The sequence below is a fragment of the Canis lupus genome, chromosome 24, assembly GCF_003254725.2.
Source record: "Canis lupus dingo isolate Sandy chromosome 24, ASM325472v2, whole genome shotgun sequence".
In the NCBI taxonomy this organism is placed as follows: Eukaryota; Metazoa; Chordata; class Mammalia; order Carnivora; family Canidae; genus Canis; species Canis lupus.
The window spans coordinates 42,845,909-42,864,350 of record NC_064266.1 but is presented as its reverse complement, the minus strand read 5'-3'; the positions used below and the strand labels follow the sequence as shown (position 1 = coordinate 42,864,350).

At 54.3% G+C, this 18,442-nt stretch overlaps 1 long non-coding RNA gene across 3 annotated transcripts; it reads right to left on the bottom strand.

Annotated features, from left to right (window-relative positions):
* Positions 1–9,188: 9,188 nt before the first annotated feature.
* LOC112673420 (uncharacterized) lies at positions 9,189–11,084 on the bottom strand. Of its 3 annotated transcripts, none has more exons than XR_003144791.3 (5): positions 10,813–11,084; positions 10,408–10,490; positions 9,896–10,287; positions 9,420–9,605; positions 9,189–9,337 (listed from the first exon to the last, which is right to left on the bottom strand). It is a non-coding gene; the product is annotated as an uncharacterized LOC112673420 (long non-coding RNA). The 3 variants fall into 3 exon arrangements; XR_003144790.3 differs by having other exon boundaries at positions 9,209–9,337; positions 9,452–9,605; XR_004809081.2 differs by lacking the exon at positions 10,408–10,490 and having other exon boundaries at positions 9,209–9,337; positions 9,452–9,605; positions 9,896–9,988.
* Between the last annotated feature and the right edge of the window lie 7,358 nt (positions 11,085–18,442).

Genomic DNA, 18,442 nt, shown 5'->3' with positions numbered 1-18,442 from the left:
CCTGTCTGGCTTGTTTGTTGTATGTCCAGCACCTGGGACAGTGCCTTGCACATAGTAAGTCTTCCCTTTATTGAACAAATGGGTGAATAAGCAAAAGCTTGTGTGAATAAATGGCTTTGATTTTCCCCTAAGACCTAGAGCAGCAACGTGTTGCATTTTCTACTTTCTATTTCTTTGATCCACCTGGAACATCCTATTTATTTTTGGTTTGATTCTTGTCATTTGGAATTTCAAGCCTTGAAGTTCCCAGGTACCATAAGGTTTAGGGTTGTGGTAACCAAAGATGGTTACAAATGATCTAACTTTCCTTTCACGGAAGGTTAAGTCCATGTTGCCCCCACTTGAATCTGGGCTGGTCTGTGACTGGCTTGACCACTTGGGTGAAAAAAAGATGCTTTGTTAGCTCCAGACCTTGCTTCCAAGGGGATGGCCAGCTCCCACCTTCTTCCTTATGGAGCTCTGAGCCACTCCGTGAGGCCACCATGCTATGAAGAAGCCCAAGCTATCTACCTGGAGTCATGCAGAGAGAGCAAGGGTGAGATGCTGGGCCAGCTCCCAGCCATTTGAGTTAGCCCAGCCCAGGTCCTAGCCATGTGCATCCCCACTGCACCTTATTCACTTGACCCACAGAATGCTAGTACATAATAATAAGTTGCTGTTTGAAGCCATGATGCTTGGGATAATTTGTTATGCAGCAACAGACAACCAGAATAGGGCTCCACAGCTTTGACAGAGAAGACAATACTTTCAGACACTTAAACAATGCTACATCTGCCCCCACTCATCACATTTGCAAATCCTCCCACGAGAGAGCTTGCTCTTCTAAAGCACTCCTCTAAGTAAAAACAAACAGATAAACAGCATATCCGTGGGTATCTGACTTATGGGACAGGAACATTCTTTTGGTTTTGTGTTTTGGAGAGCCTTTCCTTGTGGTCTTTAATTTTTCCAAAACAGACTCTCAGCTGGTTCTCATTATCCATGTGACTGCTGGAAAATTCTAATCCCTAATGCAAGACCTATATTTTTAAGAACAGCAATCAAGAAAACTATGTTCAGGAGGAATGGAGTATTCTGGATTGTGTGCGTGTTGGGGGTGGTGTGGGGAGAGTGCTCTGAGACCAGAAAACCTACATTCCTTTCTAGCACATGGTCCCAGTCTGGAGCTCACCTTCCATGGGAGGATGCTAGAGGTGAGACCAGATGGGGATGGATGTGAAATTATTTTAATGGTTGAAGGCTTTGTCTTTTTGGCCAAAGCAGAGGACCCCGTTCTGGATGTCTATTACTGTGACATGTCTCTTGGTTGAACAGAAGTGGCCCCTCCTCTGAAGCGAGGCTGTGAGGGTCTCATCTGCAGGTGGAAAGGCAGTTGGGACTTGCGGCCCCCAGCTCCTTCCATGGAGATGCATCACAGGCATATGGGCCAGATGCATAGAGTCTCAGCATCTAACACTTGCTGGCAGCTTCCACAGGGGTCCCACTGACACCCTTCTCAGACTGAGTCCCTAGGGGAACATCTTCGGGCAACTTCATGGATGGGTACATATTGGGCATGGGGCTGATACCACCTGGAGAGGGAGGCACTCCACCTCCCTCATGGCAGATTGATTGTTTCCTTCAGGGAAGAGAAGTCAGCTGCTGGGTCAGTAAAAATAGTCAGGAGTGAGAGAGGGACTTTAGGAAGCAGGCAAGAGACTGAGGAAAGGGTTCAGGTGAATCCTAAGATACTGGAGTAAGGGATTAACTGGTTTTTCAGGACAGAGCAGAGGTGGGACAGTGTGTGCATGGGTCCCCAGAAGGGACCAGGCTGAGCCCTCCTAGAGTGGAGAAGGAGAGGAGAGAACCAGGGTCGGGGAGGCCCAGGAGGGTCCTAGGGGAGGATGGGTCACCAGTGGGTCAAATAGGACATAGGCTTGATGTGCTCACAAGTGCCTGAGGGCTGCCTGCTGGTGTGCAAATGTTCCAGATCCTTTGATCTCACACTGCTGTCCACCTAGAAGTTCAGGCCATCTTGTCTAAACCTCATTTAGCCATGTCTTGCCCGCTCTTCCTTCAGTGGCTTCCAGGGCTTTCAAGGGAGAGCCTGCTTTCTCTCTGCTGCCCTCACTGTAATCCATGCTGACCTGCCCCTGGCCCAGCGTGGGCTCTGGCCTTCTCTGACTCCTCCCTCACATCATATGCAAAAAGCAAATTCCAAGAGTCTTTATAAATGTAAAGTCAAAAGCATAATGCTTCAAAACAGAAACAGGGGAAGTGATGTTTATGTCTTGGGGTAAGTAAAGAATTCTCAAAGCAGGACACAAAAAAGCACTGGCCAAAGAGAAAAGAGTGCTAAACTATTTTATTTTTATATTTTTAAAATATTTTATTTATTTATTCATGAGAGAGACACACACACAGAGAGGCAGAGACACAAGCAGAGGGAGAAGCAGGCTCCATGCAGGGAGCCCGATGTAGGACTCGAACCCGGGGACCCCAGGATCATGCCCCGGGCCGAAGGTAGATGCTCAACTGCTGAGCCACCCAGGCGTCCCATAAACTATTTTAAAATAAAGTTAAAATTAAGACCATCTATCTAGCCAGAGAAACCAGTGAGAGAGGAACCTACAGGCCACAGGGTAGGACAGGATAGTCCCAGCACGGACATTCAACAAAGGACTTGGATATTCGGAATATATAACAAACTCCTACAAAACAGCAAGAAAAAAAAAAAAAACAAGAAAGAAGATACTCCACAAAAAGGGAACATTCCAGCTGCCAGTCAATATCTCATTATGCATTAGGGTAACACAAAATAAAGTAACGTAAGAGTAACGTAGTCTACACGCCAACCAGTTACTAAAACTGAAAACTCAAGGCAACACCAGGTGTGGGCTAAAGTGTGGAGTAATTGCTTGCTGATGTGAGTGTAAACTGGCTCAACTTGGCCGAACGCTTTGGCAATAAAACTGAACGTACGTATTTCTTAGGATCCGTCCGTTCCAGTCCTGGGTGGAGACCCAACAGATACACGTCCATATGGCACAGAAGCCATGCACAAGGGCTCTGGCCTGTGACAGCCCCACGCCGACAGCGACGCGATGTGTGCCCCCTTAGAAAGAGTGCGTTATGGTGAACTTCGGGCTCACGCCCCGCACCACGGAGGAATGTCGTGCACGTACAGTTGCGTGAAAGAAGCCAGACGGAGCAAGGTTTACCTAAAATAATAATAACTCAGAGGAAATAAAGCAGACCTATTGTTCAGCCGCTCACTCTACGGACAACCTGCTTTATTTTCCTTGAGTACCTATGGGAGGGAGTCAAAGACGCATTTTGGGGCTCAATTTGGTGAGTTCAGCGTGTACTTTGCCACCAAGGCGCTGTGTGGCTTTGGGCAAGTTACTTAAAGTACCCATGCCTCTGTCTCCTCATCTGCGAAATGACAGGGGTGGTCATGTGGGATGTGAGTTGCCCCGTGAGTTGTTGTTGTGAGGCCTGACTGAGTTAATATGCAGAGAGACAGAGAGTGTGAGCCTGGGCCAGGACTCACGCACCGATTCCTGCGGTCATCAGAGTACTTGCTGTTCTCCGGAATTGTCCTGTTGGGATAACGTCTGTCTCCCTGGCCGACGGGCAAGCTTCCAGGCCGCAGGGCTCTTGCCAGTCTTCCTGGGATGCTGCTTGACCACTCTAGGTATTTAATACATATTCATCAAATGACTGAGCAGGGTGTCAGGGGTAGCCCCAGAACAGGCAAGAAAGGAGGCATTTCTGGCACATGAGCGGATAGAAGGTCAGGGTGGCCTCCGGTGGAAACGGGGCTCCATCGGGGACCCCATATATGTCCAGTGCTTGGAAGGGGCTGCTGCTCAAAGAACCGCACCTTGCAGTCAGCAGGAACCTTGGGAGGGAAGGCAAACAGAGAAGGGACACCCTTGGATATGCCAGCGCCCTCTCCCACTCGCCAGGTGCAGCAGCCTGGTTACCGGCTGAAACAAAATAAAACCTCCAGTGTCTCCCCTGCCAGGGTGGCTATTGCATTTTTTAAAAGTTGTGCCAGGACCACCAAAGACCAGGAACATGTTCCCTGGCAGCACTGAACCAGACATTGAGCCAGATAGTCTCTCCCTGCACCCATCTCAGCTCCTGAGAGCTCAAAGGAGCAGGGTCCTGGACCCCAGCCCGGCAGGCAGGCGGCAGGTGGAGGCCAGGAGGCTGGAGGTGCCCGGGAGGCGATCGGGGATGGTGTGGCCGCGCGCCCACCGTTCCCAGTGAGCTCTGTTTGACAGGACGTAATAAAAAATCTTTTAATCTTTGTCACTGTGGGTAGGCGGAGAGGCCAAAAGTCTCCATGTTTTAAAGGGAAATTTTAATTAGTATGTAAATTCGACTCACAGCATTAAAATGTCATTTGCTAAGTAAATGTTGCCGCCTCTGAGTTCAGGTATTTATTTGATCCTGTCCTGCCAAGGTGCCTTTGTGGGTTTCCCGAGTGTGTAATAACAGCATTTCAAAAACAAAATGAAATTCTCCCTCTGTTACAATGCACCCGGGTTACGGCTTCGCCGTCGGCGATGTGACTGGAATATTTTAAGGGAGCAGCCGGCGGCTCTGGCAGCCGCCCGCCCGTCCCCTCCTTCCTGTCTGTCTGAGACGGCCTCTGGGGGCTGCGAAGGAGACCCTCGCGGCCCGGAATCCGGACCTCGGGCTGGCTGCCAGCTACCTGCAGAGCGGCAGGCGGGAGGAGCGCCCCGGCCTGCGGACTGGCACCCCCACCAAGGAAGGGGCGAGGACGAGCACCGAGGGCCACGTTTTCCTTAACTCCAATGATGATTTAATGCTGGGGATCCAAAGAGCAGGAATGATCGTCCAGCCCTCAATGCTCTGGACTTGCATCTGACAGTGATCGTCAATTAATGAAGCATCGCTAAACCCTCCCCGTGTGCTCGCGTGTGCATGAGTGTGCGTGCATGTGTGCAGCTCCCAGCTGCCTGCCTCCCACAGGAGACCATTCAGCTCCCGGCCCTGTCTAGACAGCAAGTGTGCCAGCCACCGCCAGGCTCGAGCCTACTCTGTGTGTGTGTAAGTGTGTGCTTTTGCCTGCGTGTACGTGTACGTGTGCCTGGCTATGCATGCAGATGCGTATGTGTGTGTGCATATGTGTTGGGGGAAAGATTACCACACTTGCCAGATGCACAAACCGAGGCCAGGGGAGGTGGCCCCACTGGCCTCCCCTACGCTTGACCCAGCCTGTTGTTGGGGATGAATCTGAAGACATTTTCTGGAGCCTGGAGGGGCTGGGACAGGAGTGCCCACAAGTGAGTTGTTTCTCACACTGGCTGGGCCACTCACCAGTTATGAACCCCGACCCCCCATCTTCTTCAAGTCAGAAAATAGCACCATGGGTCTAGGTGGCTAAGCCCAAAGCCAGGGCATCCTCTAGGGCTGGCCTCGGGACATCATCTGCGTAGATGGGCCGGGAGGAGGCCAGAAGGAATGAAGCCAACCCTCAGGGACCCTCCGGCCTCTGGTCGTCACACCCGCCTGGCCCTGCCAAAGTGCAAATTGTCACTCAAACCTTGACTGCTGAACGTTTACACCGTAACCCCCCGATAGAACCCCGATAAAGAGGCATCCCTGCCGCACAACCGTCAGGCTCGCCCACCTGCCCTGGACAAAGGCCAACATGTGCTCCGGGGGCACGAGCCTTCAAAGTGGTCCTTTCCCCTCTCTCCTTAGCGCATCCACTGAAAAACCTTGGCAGAGGGCCTCCCGCGTACAGACCCCACGCTCAGCAGAGAAACAGGTGGACAGTGCTGTCCCGGAGCCACGGTTTGGGAGGAGAGCCAGAAGCCACGGGGGAAATTAGGGGAGCAGGACGCCCTGTCCAGAGCATGGGAGCACCAGCGATGGGGGCGTGTTCTGGAGGGGCAGGGGCGGGGAGTGCCGAGCCAGGGGCAGAGCAGCCGGGGAGATGTGGGGGGTCCTCAGAGCAGTGCTTATCTCCTCCTTCTGCCCGTTGGCTGTGGACAGTACTGTGAGGCCAGCAAGAAATGGGAAGAGCTAGCTGCAGGGAGCCGGTGGGGGTGGTGGTGCCAGGAACAGTGACACTGTGCTCTTCAGCCCAGTAGGCAGCAGTGGGGTGGCTGCTTTAGGCCAGTAAAGGCCCCCCAAGACCAATGAGACCAGGGTGTCCCGAGACAGTCTATCTACACCAGTCCCTCCCCAGGGGGCCATCCTGTCCCGCCCCCAGTGGCACTCAGCAATGTCTGGAGACAGGTCGGGTTGTCACACCCGGGTGGGAGGTGCTCCAGGCACCTAGAGGGTAGAGGCCAGAGATGCTGCCGAATGGAAGAGCCCACCCCCTGGACCCTCTGAGCGGAGCAGGTTTCAAGAGCAGGCTCTGTGTCAGAGAGCCAGGCTGGAATGTGTACGGCGGCTCCCGGCCCGTGTGAGATGGACTTGCTCCAGCCTCAGCGTCCTCGCCCGTCAGCCGGTGATGATGGGGAGGCTGTTTCCGTGATGCTGCTCTGGCAGCGCTCAGCACAGCCTCCAACCCGCTTGGCAAGTGGCAGCTTTTACCATGTGCAGGAACTTTCAGCCCATTCTGGACACAAACCCTTGCTCACGCCAGACCTGCCACTCATGAGGAAGGCGTGGGGAACGGCTTGGGCCTTTGTTTTCCCAACCGAAAGAGCATCCTTCCAGGCTACTCCACCCTCCCTCCCCGCCTGTGCTCCAGAGCTTCCCGTCCATGCCCAGGTTTCAATATTTCTAGAATACTGAAAAGCCCTAGATACATAAAGATGCATCTATGGCCCTGGAAGGGTCTATAAATAGGGAAGCGCCGGGATGAGGTTTGGCCTCCTGAAAGGAGACGGGGCTTTACCTCCTCCAGGGTCCTTCTCCCCGTTGGTAAAGTTGCAGGAGGGCATCTCGGCAGAGCTGATGGATTCGTTCGTGGGTACTTTTGGGGAATGAGCCCAGGGAAGCAGGTCACCCATGACGACACTTTCAACAGTGGAAGTGTGAGTCACTGGTCCTCAGCCCTCGCCCCAGGTTGGAATCACCTGGGGAGCTTTGAAAGCGTGGGTGCCTGGGACCCACCCGACAAGGCTGACTCTGTGGATAGGACGTGGTCTGAGGAGCAGTGGGTTTTCAAACCTCCCCAGGTGGTGCTCATGTGCAAGCAGGGCTGAGAACCACAGGTTCAAGGGCTCCAGTGGGGAGAATGGAGAGAGAGAGAGGGATAGAGAGAAGAGTTAGGGGCACACGGCGCTACCACGTTCGTCTCAGCTAGAGAAGCCTGGGTATGACCCTCTAGCTCTCCTTCACCCTGTTGCACTCATCTGATCTTTACTGAGAACTGCCTTCGTGCCAGGCACTGTTCTAGATTTGGAGACGCAGCCAGGAAAAAGATAGGACACTTGCCCTCAAGGAGCCTACCACGGTCTAGCCGAGGAAACAGATGACAAGAGGAGGTCAAATAAAAAAGCAGGAACGTTTCCGACAGCGGTAAGTGCCGCATGACGATCACACAGCGGTCCACGTGTATGATGGAGATTATAATAAAATCCCTCAAGGCCGATGGGAAGGTTAAACTAAATAATTCATGAAAATACGCGTGGCGCGGTAACAGGCTTCTAGCAGGTGTTGTGACTGGGGTCCCCCTCCGCTGTCCCGTCATGCAACAGCACTGGGTAAAGAGAACCAAGAAGGCATCGGGAGGAAGGATGTATATCAAAGTCGGAAGAGTAATTTTGAGAAAAGCGATGGAGGATAGAGTGTAAGGCCTTCTCGGGCCCAATGAGAGGCACCAGGATGAGTGCTGGGTTCCACACAGTCGGCCTTTCCCTAAATATCAATCTCCTGTCCTCCCACAGCTTGGGAGACTTGAGGGGTCCTCCTTAGCCAGGCCATCCCGGGTGAGCTCTCTGCTGCCATCCTGTCGTAGGTCAAATCCGAGAGATCCACATTCGATGGAAAACTGTCCACGAGTGGAGAGGAGCACAGGATTCCACCCAGAGCGAGGCCTCGGACCCGCTCCATCTGGAGGTTGTGCTGGCTCGTCAAAGCAGGGCTGTCTGACCCCAGGGAATGGAGGCCGGAAGGTGGCCAGATGGAAGTGTACCTGTGCGGTCAGTTCCTGCGGTGTCCCCTGCACGTGGACCCATACCTGGCCCGCAGGTCGTGTTTGCCGGGGGGGGCACGGCGAGGTGTGATGCACACTTGTGGCCCTCTGCGCTCGGCCACCCGGCAGACAGGCGGTCCTGTCCCTCCGCTGGCTTGAGGCCGTGAGAAAGGGGCTGAGACCTGGCCCTTCCCCCGGGAGGTCAGAGCAGGCAAAAGGAAGGTGGGAGCACCAACGTTTTAAAAGAAAGGACTCCTTTCAAGATGAGCTGAAACAAGAAGTGACCTCATCTTGGAAGCAATGTGGAAAGGGGAAACCATGGGGGGCCAGCTCAGGCTGGCAGGCAGGAGACCCCAAGGAGACCTGCACACACTTCCCAAGGGGAAGGCCGGGCCGTGGGGGGGTTCACTCCAACGTAGCACAGTGGCGGAGGGGGACAGCCGTTATGCTTTATCCCTGTGGCTCCTGGCATGAGTGGCTGAGTCACAGGTGGGGTCACAGGCCCACCAGGGCTGTCGCTCCCACCCTCACCTCCATAGAATGAGCGAGCGAACCAATGAATGATCGCAGAACATACAGGAATAATCCATCTTCATATACGTGGCTGCAGTCTGGCAGCACCCTGGCTTGTGGGGTGAGCGTGGGCCTGTCCTCCCTCTCCGGGCCTCATGTTCTTCCTGTGTTCAAGCCCACGACTCCTTTTTTTTTTTTTTTTTTTTAAGCCCATGACTCCTTTTGGCTGTCCTTTGCTAGGTGACCGACTGGCCCCACACCACCCCCTTAAGCTGGGTCACGGGGTGCAGGTGGGGGCTTCTCCAGATCAAGTCACCAAAACTCAAGATCTCCCCGGAGATGCCCAGGTGGCTCAGCAGTCGAGCATCTGCCTTCGGCTCAGGGTGTGACCCGGGGTCCTGGGATCAAGTCCTGCATCGGGCTCCCTGCATGGAGCCTGCTTCTCCTTCTGCCTGTGTCTCTGCCTCTCTCTGTGTGTCTCTCATGAATAAATAGATAAAATCTTTAAAACAAACAAACAGACAAACAAAAAACCCTCAAAACCCCAACTAAGTAGATCCTATTTTTTTTTTCAGTCTTTTTATTTGAAAGCTGTGACCATCAGGAGCAGAGGATGCAAGGGACCCACTCAGGACAGGAAGTGGGTCTGGACTCCATCTCCCAGGCCCTCGAGGCCAACTTTTTCTAGGTACAACGTGTTTTCTCAGCAGCCTGGAGAGAGACATAAAGTACCCTTGGTTATCATTTCATCATCCAACAGAAATAAAATGCCTCTCGGGAATGCATCTCACACCTCCATCCTGCGAATGCATCCCCGTTGCTTACAGACCAGGGCTTCGGCCCCACAGTCGCGTATTTGGACAGGCCTGTGGAGCGGACTCTTGCAGGCATGAGGTCGCCGAGCCGAAGGGCTGATCCCCGTCTCACAGATGAGGACACGGAGCCTCAGAGCAGCTGTCCTGTGATCAGGGTTGCACACCTAAGAGAGGGGTACAGCCAGGATTTGAAACCTGTTGCATGGGAGCCCTGGTTCCTGCTCTGTTCTTTCTGCATCTAAGTGTCCAGGCTGTCAAGCCTCTTACCTGGCTCCCTCTCACTTGCCTAAGTGCCTCAAGACAGCAGGTGCCTAACCAGGAGCCAGACTCTAATCCAGGCCACTGGACCCCAGCGGTGGGGCCCTTGACCCACGATGGACACCCTCACCCCCACTCAGTCATTCCCAACACACATAGGCTAAATGGGGTGAGCATTTTAGAAGTCAGTCCCTACCCGGGCATTTAGAAGTTCCAGCAGAGCTTACACAGAAGCCCTGGAAAGAAGGCTGGGATTTGCTGCCTCAGCTGCCAATGCTGGTGACAGAGCCTGGGGAGACAGTTTGCTCAAGAACACAAGGGTTAAGGAGAAATACACGATGATTTATCGTTGCTTCCCACCCTTACCCATCCTTCTGGCCAACGCATGATTTATCTGCGTACAAATATCGACGGGGTGTCTCCGATGGGACAAGATGATTGCATTCTTTGGGTTTAATACTTTCCTTATGTGGTTTAAATCCTCCCAGTTCAAGAGCCACCCCTCGAGGCCTGTGGTCCTTGAGCGCAGGGTCAGCAAATGTGAGGTTGGCCGGGAGACTCAGCTTTGTCTTGGGCTTTCAGGGACGTCTTTAGATGAAAACCCGGCAAGCCAGGGAAAAGTGCCAGAACAATTAGGAAGAGTTGCCTGACGGAGGCTTTTCAGATCTATTTGAGAGGAGACATCGCACTCCCTCCCAAGAAGGTTACCTGTGCAGGTAACAGCTGAATCGCCTCGTCACTCTGAGCGCCTCCTGAAAAGGCTTGCGCTCGGGGAGCCGGGACTGCCAACTCTTTGAAGAAGAGAGACAGCCGCATTCAAACGGATTTGACCTTGTGGGGCAGGATGCTCAGAGCTCGGCCTCCTGGCTAGGGCTTAAGAGCAGATTGTTTCCAGAAAGAAATGAGGCAGCTCTTTCAGCCTTGGGCCGGAGGTGACCTTTTTCCCCTCCCTTGGATTTCGAGGCAGTGAAATAACATCGGGCCTTTATTTATAAAGCCTCATTCCTGTAAGGGTTCTGTTTGCCCTGGAAAGAGTCAGGGGAGAAAACCATGGATGGGAAGTGTCCTGGCTGCAGGTAGACGGGAGGGAGGCATACAGAGCAGGTGACTTACCCTGGGGTCACGAGGCCAAGCAGTCTCCGGGTGATAGGAGGCCAGTCTGTGTTTCTGGAACATTCTGGAACATTCATCTTTCCAGTAGAGTGGCGTTTCCCAACCACACCATTGACATTTGGGCTGGCTGTTCTTTCTGGCGGGGGCCGCACTGTGTGTTGTGGGATGTTTGGCGGCGTCCCTGGCCTCGGGCCCTTGGCTGCAGCCCCACCCCCACCCCTGGGGAGACAACCACTCCAGAAAGGGGTTGAGAACCACTTGTCTGGAGGATAGGGTGGCTCTCTCTGTGTGTCTTGTTTGAAGAGCACGCAGCCTAGACCTGGGTTCTCTTGATTTGCTATTTCTTTTAATTATTTATTAAACAAACACTGCCCTGGGCCTCGTTGGCTTGGGGTCCCCTGGGGGAAATGCACACAGTGTACGGGGACCCTGAGGCTGGGCTCAGGAGGCTCAGGAGGCAGACCTCGGGCCTGCAGCTTCCTCCTCAGGCCACCTCTCCTAGAATCCTGAGCCTCACCCCTTCCCCAGCCTCCTCCTTTCTCATCAGCCTTCTGGCTGTTCCTCGCCCCTTGGGAGGAGGATAACCTCTCATAGACCAGGCTCCTCCTCCCAGGGGCCCCTGAGCTGCACAGTCCCTCGGGGTCGCCAGGGCAGGGGAACCTGGTGCCCACAGTAGTGGCCTCCACTCACTGTCCTCCCTTCCCTGCTCAGCCCCACTCCCCCCGCCCTGTGCTCCCTGGGAGGTACTCCCAGAGAAACTGCTTCCTGGCCTGTGTCAGGGTCGGTGCTTGGGGAGCCCAGACTAAGAGCCACCATCCCGCTTCTCCAGCCCTGCCAGTAGGGCTCTCACGCGTCCTGCACACGCTGCCTGCCTCCAGCCATCTCTGTCACATCACGGGCAGGCCAAGTCCCCTCGGGTTCGGCTGTCTCTGCAGAGTGATACCAGGTTCCTGTCCCGTGCCCGCCCTCATCTGTCACACGCCACCTCTGTCACCTTCCTCCAGCCACTCTGGGCTTCCTGAGCCATGGGCACCCCAGGGCCTGTACACGTGCAGGTCCTGCAGCACGGAACCCATCCCTCCGGGTCGTCACACGGCCAGCTCCTTTGCATCTCAGCTGGCTGGTCCCTCCTCCGAGAGGCCCACTCCGATCCCCAGGCTCACATAGCCTTCCCGGACCAGCAGCCATCACCCATCCCATCACCCTACTTTGCTGCATCCACACAGCCCTTGGAGATCCCTTTCTCCATGCACATGTGTACTTGTGGGCTGCTTCTCCCTCTTCCTCCACACCAAAGGTGAGCCCCATGAGGACAGGACCTCATCCACTCAGCTACTGCAATATCGCCATGGAGGCCAGTGCCTGGGGATGGTAGAGTTCAAAGGATGCTTATTGGAAGGAGGACAGTGCAGGTCATGGATGGGCGGGGGGGGGGGGGGTGGGCTTGAAAGGGAGCACTTAGTTTCCCCTCGTTCCCAGGATCCCAGCCGGTGGGCACGGAGTGTCCACGGGAGCCTGTCCTGGGCTCCGGGCACCAGGCACCTGGTCCTCATGCCAGCTGGAAGCTGACAGCCACGAACCAGGAGACACTGGCAAAGACTTGGCGGGTCTCCCTCTGTGCAGGAGGCCCCCCAGCTACGAGCAGGACACCAGCCCTTGGCCGTGTTCCAGGAGAGGAGAGGGAGAGAAACCCAGCCCCATTGGACAGCTGAGGATCTAGGGAAATGCATTTAAAATAGCTTTTCTAGCAGCTGCCAGCAGATTACTTTTTCCATGCAGACTGGATGGCTCTAATAAAAAAATGAGAACTTCTCCATCTGCTCTTTAAAGATAAGCCCCCAGTTCCCCAAATCGGTGAGTGGCAGAGGCCCAGGGGGCTCGGGCAGGCTGGGAGGCACGTCAGGCCCGTGACAGGGCCCATGAGCCGGGGCCCGGATCCGGCTGTCGGGGCCTCCCAGCTGTGGGACAGGAAGCAGAGGTCAAACAGTGCGAGGTGGGTAAGTAAGATGTCATTTAGACCTGTGATGGCCCCGTCGGGCCCCCCAGGGCCACACGCCAGCGTCAGATGGGAAATGGCCTGGTCACTACAGGATGGAGGGCGGCCCCAGAGCTCCACCAGGACATAGCCTGGCAGCGACAGAGCAAGATGAGCCATCGGGAACGGGTGCCGTGTGCACCCCAAAAGACAGGGCTGGTGGAAATCCCCCAAATGCCTCATATCACAGTAGCTCTTCCCCAGGTATTGGAGAAGGAGGGGGCCGATGCCGTTCTGAGTGGCCTGATGCTGACGCTGTTGGAGGCCTTCGCTGAGAAGATGGAGATAAAACTGGGAGCACAGAATCATTAGGGCCCTTCCCAGGGCCGTGGGAGTGAGAGGCCATGGACCCCAAGCAGCCTGGGGCTTCACGGTGCGTGTGTGCACACATGCGTGCCCGTGTGTCTGTGTGCGTGCGCAGTGCACAGAGGGGTCTCTCCGCCCGAGCCTTCTTTGGTTCAGGGTTGCAGGCACCATTCGTAGTAAGTGGGATGTATTACTACGAGCTGATGCTCGCCTCCTGACGCGGCTCCTGCTCCTCTGGTCCCTGAATCGAGGACTAGCCCTTGCCAACCACGTCCCAGAGTTGGTAACGCAGAATCAGACGGGCAGTGGACGGAAATAGGGCTGGAGAGGCAGGAGGGAAGAGGGGAGGCCCTGCCCAGAGAAGCCGAGTTTGTCTACATGAAAAGAATAGGGATTTGGTGGACGGGAGGGAGCCTATAACTCAACAGGCAGTGAGTCTGAAGAAGCCTGGAGCTTTCAGAAGGTGAGGTCTCCAGTGGTTGTGGTCAGCATCGTCATGTTGTTGGTCACGAACTGGACCCTCTGATGTTCTTTGAGAGACACCAGTAATGACTCAACTGCCTTCTATTGACTTGTGGTTGTAGTAACCACATGTTTTTTTTTAAGTTTTGAAATCCTTTTTTTTTTTAAGATTTTATTTATTTATTCATGAGAGACACACAAAGAGAGGCAGAGACACAAGCAGAGGGAGAAGCAGGCTCCATGCAGGGAGCCCGACGTGGGACTCGATCCCCAGGCCCCAGGATCATGCCCTGAGCTGAAGACAGATGCTCAATCACTGAGCCACCCAACCGCTGAGCCACCCAGGCGTCCCTGTAGCAACCAAATTGGACCCATGTATCAGCGGGCAGCATGGGGCCTGGGTTTTAACAGGATTACACTCCAACCCAGGAGGAATTCTCCTACCCAGGTGTGTGCACGTGTGTGTGCCTACATGTATATGAGTATGAAAGGTAAGGCACCAGACCTCAGGGCTTGACGAGCCCCAGAGCATCACCATATATTTTCCCTTTTATGGTCTTGAGATATTAATCAAACTTGGGAATGAGGGGGAAAGATTATTACGTGCTCTTCCAGAATCGAACCAGAACATGTCTAACATGCCCGGAGAAAAGCGAACTGATTCTCTGATGCAACTTTGCGTGACTCTTGTTTTGAGCCCGCATTTGAATAGTGACCTGCTAACCTATAGGAGATTGAGAAGTTGACAGTGATCCTCCAGAAGACACACAACCGATTAGCGATCAATAGAAAAGATAACCACAGTTTATCCCCCCCCTCCGTGGGACACAAGACATGAACCGGTTTTGTATCTTTTTGATGGGTCTCTCCTACCGCGTCCGAACCAACCTCATCATCCTGCTTAGCCATGAACAAGACTACTCTCACGAGTTCTCACTGTGCGCTTCTCCGAGAGTTATGTTTTCGACTTTTTGCATATTTTCCTCTGACATTAATGTCCTTTCTCTAGTCTCTTTGCCAGTAAACTGATTTCATACCCCTTAAATCATTCCAAATAAAAAGGCCTGACATAAGGCATGTGACCATCACCATGTAAACTTTTTTGGGTTCTAGCTCCTTCTTCAGTCCTGATTTTTTTTTTTTTTTTAAAGAATCCAAGTTATGGTTTCAAATGTAATCCAAATAACCTCTTGCTCTGTAAGGCTCCGTACGGGCTAGTCAGAGCACACAGCTAAATAAGCAAAAGGTACTTCCATTTTCATAGGATATTTAAGGGGTCCAGACCACAACTCACAAGGCGCTTCTGGAAAAAATGCCCTCTGTCTTCTCCGCCAGCCTGTCACACCCAGCGCTGCTTCAGAGCCCCTCTGCTTTCACTCGCTGCTCTCGTGCTCCCGGACTGCTCCTCAACGCCTTGCGTTAGCAATGCTTTTGACTGCGAGCAATAGGAAACTCAACCCTAAGAGTATTTACCTATCCACTTAAACAGGTATATGTGCTCTTAGGGCAGGTTTAGATGCTCAACAATAGGGTCAGGATCCAGGCTTTGTCCCTTCATGTACTCAGGGAAGTGTCCTCCAGCCTGTTGCCTCGTTGTTACGAGGTGGCTACCGCAACCCCAAACGGCGTGCCCTTGCATGCAGCATCCCCAGCAGGAAGAAGAGGGCCTGAGACCAAAGACCTTCTCCCCTAAAGATCTGGTCTTTTTATTCAGGAAGAGAATTGTTCCCAGATGCGCCCCAGCAGAATTTCTCCTTTCTCCTCTCATCATCTAAAACCGGGTCACACGACTACCCCTACTGATGAGGGATGCTGGGAAAGCAAGCGTTTGACAAAGCAGAGAAGACTCGCCCTGGCTGGCTGAGACCAAACAGGACTCGTTCCGCGGCACAAGTGGGGACGTGTGCGCAGCCTTAGGGCAAGCGCTCACATATTGATCTGTTTCTAATGAACACATGGGGTTGGTACCCTTGTTTTCTGATTTATGCAGGAGGGATAAAGAAGGTCAGAGAAGTTAACTGGCTCGTAAGTAAGTGGCTGAGCTGAGATTTGGCTCAGGTCACTATGACTTCTAAACCCGTGTCTTTTTTTTAAAAGCCCTTAATACCCTGTTTTTTTGTCTTCGCAAGGGGAGGGCGTGCAGAGAAAGCAGACGGCTGGGCGGTGGGCGGCTGATGCACCCACCCGGCTGTGATGCCAGGATTGTTGGGAACCTCGCCCGGCGTGTGGGGACCCACCCCTCACAAGGCCCGGGTCCCCCGCTCCACGTGTCCTGCCTTCCTCGGAGGCTCTGGGCTCACGCCTCCTGCTTTTGGAAGGGGGTAGACGCCGTCGCACCACCACCCTCTCATTCAGAGGCTGCACCCCTACAGCACCCCTCGGCGTCAGAGGCGGCACGGACCCTCCAGGGCGCTCTTGTCCTCGGTGCCAGCACAGACGGAGGGTGCGTGCCTGTCAACACGAGGAGGGGGAGGGAAATGTCAGAGTGACCGTGGGCCCCGTTGGGGCTGAGATCTGAAGGCCTCGACAGGACTGCATTTTGGGAGGCCCGGTGACTGCAGGGGCAGGCGGAAGCGATGGGGATGCGGCCAGGCTGCGGCCCCACTCCCGTCTGCTCCTCAACCCAGGAAGAGAAGCGGGGGCCCATGAAAAGCACCAGCTTTGAGATCTGGGTTTGAGTCCCTGTGCCGCCCCTCACGGATCGAGTCCCATCCTGAGCCTGTTTCTCCACCTGTAAAACAAGAGGGTAACAGTGGTGTCCCTTGACTGGGAAGCTGCAAATTTGAAAGAACGATACTCCAAAAGCCCCCTGGAGCGCAGGGCACACTGTTCAGGAATTCGCACCGTTCCTACAGCAGCGAACTACCTCCTGTGCTTCGTCTGATCGATCGCCCAAAGCTCTTCCCGCCCTGCCCCTACGCTCTCTCCTTTCTGTGCCCCGAGTCTACTCTTCCAGCCCCTCGTGTGGGTGGCGGTATCTGTCTCTCCCGGGAGGATGTGCCGGACGCGGCAAGCAGCACAACCCAGACTCTAGAATCCTCCAGAATCTTCCAGAATCCCAGTCCCGCAGCTCCCTTGTGGTCAGACCTCAGGCAAGGTGCTTCGCTTCTCTATACCTCAGTGTCCTCTTCCCCGGTGGGAGGGTGATTTGGAGACCCAAGTGTGACCGCACCTAAGAGCTCCGCCCCAGTACTCGGCACCTCACTGGATCTGGTGAAGGTCTGTGCTCTCCCCATCTCAGGGCAGGACTCCTCCTCCCCTGTTCACACCAAGGGTGAGACTGGGTCCCACGGTCTCTGTAAGACGTGACGGAGTGGCAGGCGGAACAAACACGCAGGCCTGGGAGAGGACCGTGGGGCAGTTAGCTTTTAACAAATGAGGGAAGGGGGGCACTGCACCTGGGGGGGGGGCAGGAAGGCCGTGGTGCTTGGGGAGCTGCTTCCCGAAGTTGTTGACTCACCCGGAAGCTTCCCCCAGGGTTCCCCACATTCCGAACGCCTTCCCTGGGGTCCAGGATTTCGGGAGGACCCAGAGGAGAGCGGGGGCCTGGTCTGCCGTGCCCCACCCGAGTGCCATGTCCCGGAGCGTGCTGAGTGAGCGGATTTATTTGCACGGGAATTAAGAGCTCCATGCTGACCTCTATACATCTTCCCCACTTGTGCTGCTCAGGGTTTTACTAAAACCCCTTAAACTAAACGTGCTGTGTTTCGGGCTCAGGAGGAAGGGAGGCAGGAGGGATGATGGTTGTGAGTTCCCCACTGTCCTCTGGGTCATCTGCCCTGAAGTCACCACCCCAATCACCCACCTGCCAGCCCAGAGACCCTCACCTCCCCCCCCCCACCCTGAGCCCTCCTGGCATTTCTCTGCACCCTCCAGCCTGCTCTCTCACGGGAGGCTGGGCATGGGGATATAGCTCTTCGAATGAAATTTTTGGGTTTTTTTGCACGAGACTTTTTTTTTATGCAGGTGTGTTCACATGCTGGGGAGAAATTCTCCGGAGAAGGAATAGTCCTTGTTTGTCCTACCGGGTGTTCACGGTCCCAGGAATCTCACAAGCACCCGGAGCTGCGCTGTCCCACGTGGTAACCAGTACTTGTGCCTGTTTCAATTTGAGCAGAAATTCAATCCCATTTAAAATTCTCTTCCCAGGGCAGCCCCGGGTGGCTCAGTGGTCTAGCGTCACCTTCAGCCCGGGGCGTGATCCTAGAGTCCCGGGATCGAGTCTCACATCGGGATCTCTGCAGGGAGCCTGCTTCTCCCTCTGCCTGTGTCTCTGCCTCTCTCTCTCCCTGTGTCTCTCATGAATAAATAAATAAAATCTTAAAAAAAAATTATCTTCCCAGTCACACTGGCCACATATGGCGAGTGGCTACCGGCTGGACCTTGCAGATGTAAAGACATTTCCATGATCCTAGGATATTCTATTGGACGCACTGGACTTGAGGAAAGCCCTGGTTTTTTTGTTTTAATTCTGTATTTTATTAGTGTTTTTTTTTTTAGCACAGAAGAAACTACCGTTTGCCATAAAGCACTTAAAAAATACCAACAACCACAAAAGAACAAAGAGGGACTCAGGCGTGGCCATGAGCTCAGTACGTGCAAGTCCCTGAGCGCGCTCAGTGGGGACACAGCGTTGTCACCGAGGCCACTCTGTTGCTCAGCTGCTGGACGTCCCCAAGGAGGGCCAAGGAGTAAAGAGGACACTTGAAAGCTCCTACACCCCTGGAGGGATGTTGTAAAGGGCAACCAGTGGGCAGGGCTGCCTGGGAATGCGGCTCCCAGGGTGTTGGGGCCGTGGTGGACGTGGGGGCCTGTGGACTTAGTGGG